Consider the following 8,799-nt stretch of genomic DNA (forward strand, 5'->3'; position numbering starts at 1 on the left):
TCTTCTTTACTTTGACTAAATAATAATAATAAATGTATATATATATATATATATTTTTTTTTTTTTTTGCAGTACGCGGGCCTCTCACTGTTGTGGCCTCTCCTGTTGCGGAGCACAGGCTCCGGACGCGCAGGCTCAGCGGCCATGGCTCACGGGCTTAGCCGCTCCACGGCATGTGGGATCTTCCCAGACCAGGGCATGAACCCGTGTCCCCTGCATTGGCAGGCAGACTCTCAACCATTGCACCACCAGGGAAGCCCGATAATAATATTTTAAGCCTTCCCTAAGAAGAGATGCTGTTTCTTATGAAACGTTATTACCATAATTTATTGCAACTAATTCATGAAAGCAGAAATTACATATAAATACAAAAATATTCAGCTAGCATAACGTTAAAATATTTCAAAACAAATCTTCCATCATAATTAACACTAGACTTGCTATGCAGTTTTCTTATTATTCCATTTAATCTTCCCTCCTTGACACAGCTTTACCATTTACCCATGAAGAAGGTGAAGCTAATTAAATTGCCAAGCTCCCCACTATAATGATCTGTACCAGCATGTTCCTCACAATGTAGAGACCACACAGATTTCAGTAGCTTAAACATGTTATAAAGAATGTGTAGAATTTTGAGGTGCTTATAAACAGGAATCTATTGAGCCCTGGGAAATACCAAAGATGTGATGGATGATTCCTGTGCCATCTTAATGTGGGAACTATGTAGGTAAATGGTTCAGAGATAACTGTAAATTTTCATAAATAATCCCACTAAGTTGCAATGAGCATTCTAATACGTAATTTTATCTCATTGTTTATTCAGTTCAAAAAAACAATATTTTGAGTCAAGTAGTAGACCATGTTAGGTACGCCCAGCTCGTGTTTCTTCACGTTTTCTGGGAACAGAACTTCATTAACATATTGGGAATCCATTCCAGAGAGTACAGAGGTGCTATCCTAAGCCAAATCATTGCCATTGCCTTGTAATTTGTCTCACTGCTTCCACAAAAACCCTCTACAGCCCATTCTCTATTCAATCCCCAGAAAAATCTTTGTAAAATGTAGGTTAGATAAGATCAGACCAGCTTCCACCCCCAACATTTTAGTATTACTATTTTTAAACATAAAGAAAGTTGAACACCCATATATCCCCACCACTGAGATTCTACCATTCATGCTTTTTTTTTCCATTCATGCTTTATTTGCATTATCACACATCTATCCATCCCTCTATCTATCCATCAATCTATCTTATTTTTTGATCCATTTCAAAGTAAATTGCAGACATATTCCAGCATACATATCCTTAACTGTAGTTCAATATTTGTCTACAGTTCTTTTTCTCTTCCTGGTCTTCTGAACATATAATATAATATACAAGAATTATGTGTACTATTTCTATATATAGCCATTGATAAATGCATACAACTTTGTAAACTAAACCCCTATCAAGATACAGAGCATTACCTTCACACCTGAAAGTTCTTTCCAAACTATCTTTTAAAAGTATTTCAGTAGCTTTCCATTGTAATTAGAAAAAATCCAAACCCCTCAGGGTGATCTCTTAAGGACACTTTCTCTGCCCCTCTGACCTCACTTCACTCCAGTCTCCCTCGATTTAGTGATCTCCAGCCACACACACTGGCCTTCTTTCTGGTTATGGTTCATTCCTGACTCTGGAACTTCTTGTTCCCTCTGCCTGGAGTGCTCTTTGCTCAGAATTTCTGTTGGTTGGCATTCTCACAACTCAAATTGCAGTCACCATGTTACATCATCCCTTTGTTTTATTTTTTTCACGATGAAGTGAAACATTCTATATATAAAATTTCTAGAAATCTGTAAATATAGATATATTCGATTTATGTATTGTGTGTCTCCCTCACTAGTATATGGTCTTCATGGAATAGAAGCTTTATATTTTAATTACTATTATCTCTCCATCACCCAGAACCTGACTCCTATGTGGCATTCAATAAATATTTGCTCAATAAATGATGACTGAAAGTTAAAAGATTGAGGAATGGAAGAAATCAAAGAAAACACCTAAGTTTCTGTCTTGAGCAACCTGTGTCTGAGATGGTGAGCCCAGGATGGGGTCCAGATTTGTCAGGGAGTGAGCTAAGCTTTGAGCATGCAGAGTGAGAATTCACAAGGCAATGGTGTACATTATTCAGGGAAAGATCTGAGCCTGGTGGGTGGGGAGTTACGAGGTTTTTGGCAGTTTCAGTAAGCCCCAGACTGGGTGAGGACTGTTTATTCTTTGTGCCTCCTCCTTTGCTGCGGAGCATCAGCCATCACGTGGCTCGTGGCTTCAATGTTCTGTTTGCTGTAGCCCCTCTCTTCCCTTCTAATCTGTTTACAATGGGTGATGGACTGGGAACTGGATAAGGCAACTTGTTAGAACCATGTGTGTAAAATAAGCTCCCAGTAAGTCCTGAGCTGCCTCAGAACTTATCCAGTTGGCCTTTGCAGCTTGGCTTGGTAACATTCATTTTAGCTGGAGATTATGGTTTGTTGTATTATTATTAGCCTTATTCTGGTTAGATGCTTGGTTGTCTTACCGCATACATACATCATATACAGAATAGGATAAGATGCACCCCAAAAGCTTATTGCTTATACTGAGTTGATGCAAACTCATTTGTGAGGACAGACTTCCTAATCAGAGGCTTCAATGTTGCCTCTGAGAGCACCCACCCCTACAAAGAACCAGCAACATATGGCATTGTCCCATTCAGCTACAAGGATGAATTCAGTAGCCCATAGGTCAGTTTTACAGCTTGCGTTCCTCTTGGCTAACGCTTCGAGTTGCTGAGGAGAGAGCAAGGCCTTGTGCAGTGTCCTTCACGACCAACTGCCAAGACTGACCCCGTTGGAGGAAATGACAGAAGTCCTGCCCTCCAGTCCTGGGTTCCTTGTAAACTGTACGGCCTCTCTGATGCTCAGGAGGGTCACCACATATACACACATCTCAGTATGCATGCGTAGCCCTGGGGCACCTTGGCATACCCCACGTAACCATCCATGAGCACAATCTCAAAAGATAGTGGAACAGAACAGGATTCCTTGAATTGAAGTTCATGTTTGGAGTCTGGATACTCTGCAATTATATGAAAATCTACAGGGTGTGTGTGTCCAGATGCATTTTTCCATTGTAGGGAGAGATCCATAGAGCTCATTAACTTTTCAAAGGAGCCTGTGAGGCAATGGTGGTTGGTCAGAAAGAGGAAAGGTACAGCGGAAAGAGTGCAGGATTGGAAGTGGGGAGATCTGTTGCCACCCATTGTTTTCCCTCCTCTGCATCATTATTTATACAAAGGAGTTAGATAAACCTGGACAGGTCATCTACCTAGTTCATGCCTCAGTCTCTTCATCTGTGAAATGGGGATAAGAAGAGTGCACCCTTCATGGGGCTGTGTGAAGCAGAAATGAGTTCAGCTTTGTAAAGTATTTAGACAAGTTTCTCAACACAGGCTCGCCATGAATAAATCAAACATCTATGGGTTTCAGCTCATCCATAAGCCAAGCTTTAGATGTCGGGGATTCTTTACTGTTCCGTTCAATTTTAAGGCTCAGAAAAATCGGGAAGGGAAGGTGGGTAAAATGTCACTTCAAGGGAAAGTCCAGGTGGCCGGGACCATGGTGCCAAGCTCACCTCTTAGTCGCCAGGACGATCAGAGCCGAGGACGTCCGGGCACAGACGCGCCTGAGGAGGCCGGTTCTGGTTCTCTGCCGCCTGGCGCGGGTCCCAGCCACGACCTCGGGCTCCCAGAGCCCGGCTTGGGCGCCCGGACGTGAATGGTGTCCCCTTGGGCAGAGCAGGCGAGCAGGCGCGCGGGGCAGCAGGAAAGGTGGTGTGTGTGTCCATGGGCCGCGGATCCGCCGAGGGCGATCGAGCGGCCAGGTGAGCGCAGGGGGCGGGGAGGGAGCCGGCGACGCCCGCCGATTGTGAGTTTTGGCCACGCCAGCAAGGCCCCGCTGCCAGGGCAACGGCCCAGGTGCTCAGCTGGTGGGGCGGGGCGAGGCCCGTCTCCGCCCACCGTCCGCCACCCACCGCCCCTCCCGCCAGGTGGCCTGGTCTCGGCCTGGTCGCCGGCCGGGCTAGGATGCTGGAGGAGGGCTCAGCACTCTCAGAACGGATGGCAGGGCCGCTGCGCCCATTGCTGGGGTCTCCAGGAGTCCTCCCTTCCTTCATCCTCTTCTCCTACCTCCTGCCCTCATTCAAAAAATAACTTGATCAAAAAGGTAAACCTCATATAGTGTTAATTAATTAAGTAAGCAGTAAGGTTAAATGAAAATACAATAAAATGCAAAGTAAATCTACTTGTCAGAGACAACTGCAGTAGATTCTTGTAAACTTTATTTCTCATAGATCCCAGAAATTTTCTTTGCATACTCTAGGATGTATATATACTTGAAAAGATTTATACACAAATGGGACCAAATATATCATGGAGATAGCTTTATTTCAGGGCCTACAAAGATGCCCTAACATCCCTATCCCCAAACACATGCACACTTTTTTGGAGGCAAATTCTGAAAGCTTTTATCTGTTTATGTGAGTATAAAATATGTATGCTTTTAAAAATAATATGTAAGAGCTTCTAATTAAAAGCAGTAGTTCCTTACCCCATCTGTCCTATATTTTACACTTCATTTAAAAATATGTTTAAGGACTATTCCATGAACACAAAAGAGTAAACTATATAACACTTGGAAAGTATGAAGAAACAAAGCGTACCATGGCTAAGGAAAAAGAAGTCTGCCTCTACAGCCTGGGTTTTCTTCCCTATACTGCATCTTTCCTTTCCTGCGCTCAGAGATAACTACTATTGTGAATTTTGTACTTATCATCCCCCTGCCTTTTAAAAATGTGTTGCTTTATATGAAATCTTCCCCAAATAATATGTATTTAGTATTGCATGTTTTCAGAGTTTATAAAAATGGTATAGAACTGTGTGTTATTGTTTTGATGACTTTTTTATTTCAACATCTTATTTTCGAAATGTGTATTTGTTGATATACTTAATTATAGCTCCTTTATCTTAACAGCTGTAAACTATTCCATTGTACCACCATTCTATTTCCCTTTTAAATCAATTCTACTATTGATGGGCATTTAGGCTGTCTCCAATATTTGTTATTAAAAACTATGTTGTTTGGACTTCCTTGGTGGCACAGTGATTAAGAATCTGCCTGTCAAATGCAGGGCTCACGGTTTTGATCCCTGGTCCAGGAAGATCCCACATGCCACAGAGCAACTAAGCTCGCGAACCACAAGTACTGAAGCCCGTGTGCGGAGGGTCTGTGCTCCACAACAAGAGAAGCCACCACAATGAGAAGTACACACACTGCTACGAAGAGTAGCCCCCACTCGCCGCAACGGGCAGCAACAAAGACCCAACACAGCCAAAAATAAATAAAATTAAAAAACAATGCTGTTATTATCATATTTGTACATGTCTTTAGATTCACAAGTTCAAGAGCTTCTCTAAGGTATAAACCTAGGAGTGAAATTTCTGGGTCATAGGTTATTTATGATGTCAGGGTAAAGTCAACTTGTTTTCCAAGTATGTATAGCAATTTAGACTCCCGTTAGCAGTATGTGTCTTAGCCAAAACTTGGTTTTGTCACACTTTAAAAATTTTGCCAATCTATTTCCTGATTTTATTTTGTATGCTCTGATTACTAATTGTTAGTCTAAAAGCTTGATTGCATGTAGATATTTGAATGTAACATTATCGGAAAGCTACACTGTTCACCCTCAAGTACTCACCACACAACTCAGATTATGTTAATAGATTCAGGGCAACACTTCTTGAACTACTGCTTTTCAGTGTAGGGAAAGCCTCACATTTGGGTTTAGCTTGTTGACTTGGTGGGGTTTGGCAAAGAAGAGGAAGTCTCTCAGGTTACTTGGGTCTCAGTTTGTAATACTAGAATAAAATAAACTACCCTTACAAGCCATAAAGGAACTAGGTGTAACAATGAATAATCTTGGGAATTTCCTGGCAGTTCAGTAGTTAGGACTCTTTCACAGCCAAGGGCGTGGGTTCAATCCCTGGCCAGGGAACTAAGATCCCGCAACCTGTGAGGCATGGCCAAACATTTAAAAAAAAAAAAAAAAAAAGATCTCATCTTTGCTCTGGTGGACAAATGTGATTGATTCTTGGGGAATGCTTCTATAGATGAATAGTTCAAACTCTGTATTAGAGGTCATCAATGGATTTTTACAGTGATAGTCTTCCTCATTCTGGAGACAAAGTTGATGTTGATGGCAGCATTGTTTAACTCTGGAGAAGGTTCCTAAAGTTATTTGAGGATCTGGTAGATTTGGGAAGAAACACACCTAGAAGACCAAGGGAATAGATTGATTATGTATAAACTATGCTTGAATTTATCAGAACTATTGGTACAAATACTTTGAGTAGAAGTTGGTAAACATTTGTTAGTTGATTGAGACCTTGGAGATAGACAAAGCAGTCTGACTCACACTCCTAACATGTTTTAGGGAAAATTTTCCCCTGAAAGGGTAATATCTGAGTTTCATAAAAATTCTCTTTGATTTTATGAGTAGGTAGCTGAAAAGTAGTTGGCAATAGAAAATCATGCGTGATTTTAACCATTTTGTAGCTTTGGGAGGCTAGTTACACTGAGCAACAACATAAATACCATCTTCCTCTAATGAGGGGACAGCCGTAACAAGGGTAAAATTTTATAAATCCCACAGATTAGTAAATAGACACAACCTTTCCCCTGTTTCACGAGAGGTCTTAAAAACAGAAAAGTTCTTAACTTGAACTTTATTTCTTGCCTTTAGCATTTGGCAGTAGAGTTGTCAGAACTTGGGCAACATAAAGAAAAAAATGGGAGGAAAGGGCATTAATAGTCCTACTGCTTAAAATAAAGCTAATGGAGACATGACAGAAAAGTTTATAGAGTTTTTACTGTTGGGGAGGAAGAGATTTTCCTCCACCCTTCTGGGTTCTCCTGGTTGGCCTAAGAATTAAATTGACTGAGACTAATCATCAGGAGAAAATCAAACAAAATTTAATAACATGTATACAGGAGAGAGACCCAGGAGAACTTAATAACTTGTCAACAAGGCAGGAGCCCTCACCTTAAATGTCATCTTCAGCCGAAGACAAAAGAGGTGTTGGGGGTAGTGGCTTGGAACTTCACAGGGGAGGAAGGCAGTTCACATGGAGATGAAAAAGCAAATATTTGGTAAACAAATGTTTACCAAAACACTGGGCCATGCAAAGAGAGTGGACACATAGTGGACTCTGATCTCTAGGCCTTGTTGAGTTTCCCTCGCTACACCCAGCCCATATTCCCTGGTGATAGCTCTATTCCAAGAACAGGCCCTTCATTGAAATTCTTCAGGTAGCGAAGCGGGAAGTCAAAAGAAAGATGTCCTGACTCTTTTGGGCCTTGATTGTTTTCAGCTCAAAATAATCTGCATGACAGAAAGACATTTTGGGGTGGCAAAATTTGCTCCCCCATGCCCCACAGAGTTAACAGAAGCTGGTAACTAATAGACATTCCTTAGCTTGTCTTACAAAACAACAGATAAGGGAACAACTTGTTAAAAACTCTTTGCTTAATTAAGCTCTCTGTGGTTACTTTCTTTCTTTTTTTCTCTTTAATTGCATACTTTCCCAGTTTCACACCACCCAGGTGTTTTACTGGAGCTTGGATCTTGCCCAGTGCGAGCCAGGGCTAGTCAGGATCACCAGCCCTAAAACTGGCCCTGGGCAGGTGTCTGATGATGGCTTATTGATATCAGACGGTGGGAAATCTCCACCCTCTGACCATGCTAAATGCCTTCATTTTGAATATACAGAAACAGGTAACCCAGACCAATTACCTCACCTTTTTCTCTACTTCCAAGCACCTTTCCCTATGCCTAAGACCACCCTACTTATCCCATAAATATCCCAAACCCCTGGGCTTTGAGGAGACGGATCTGAGACTAGCTCTCCGGTCTCCTTGTTTGGCTGCCTTGTGAATAAACTCCTTCTCGGTCACAAACCTCCATGTCTCAGCCTTTGGCTTGCTGTGCATCTAGCAAAGAGACCTGGTTTGGTAACACACCTACATTCCCAGTACAAACTAGGAGACAGACTGATGCATGGGCTAAATACTCTACCAAAAATCTAACTTGTGCTTCCATCTATAGCTCATATTAAATAAAATTTTATCTCTAAATTACAACTATGCAAAGGGATTATATATTTAGCACTTCTTACACAGTCTCAGGCTTTCTGCAAAATGCTTGGTAAATAAAAGTGATTCTACTGAATTACATCACACATCTTTATTAAAACTGTCATTAAAATCCAATCATATTGCATTAGCTACCAGAGTGCTTAAATTCTTATTTACTGGCCTGAAAAGCAGACCATAGAGTAGTTGTTCTATAGCAGCAACTATATTAATTAAATTAAGTGTGAAATTAATTGAAATATGAATGAATTAGTAACCTGTATGGCATGCTAGAGGGTGATGGTACATTTAATTGGAAATAAAATTCATTGAATCATTGTGGATTTTTTCATAATGAAAAGACCACCCCCCCACCCAGATGGAGAATGGTGACCTCATGCTGACCACAAGCACATAGATCCCAGACTGGTTGGAACCAGAAGGTTGATGATTAAGGTTCCTGAACATCACACTGTTACCTCACCACCAACCAATCAGAAGAAAGTCCATGAACTGCCACCTTTACCCCAAATGTTGCCTTTAAAAACCTTTCCCTGAAAGCTACTGGGGAGTTTGGATCTTTTGATCATG

The sequence above is a fragment of the Globicephala melas genome, chromosome 15 (genome assembly GCF_963455315.2).
Source record: "Globicephala melas chromosome 15, mGloMel1.2, whole genome shotgun sequence".
Classification (NCBI taxonomy): Eukaryota; Metazoa; Chordata; class Mammalia; order Artiodactyla; family Delphinidae; genus Globicephala; species Globicephala melas.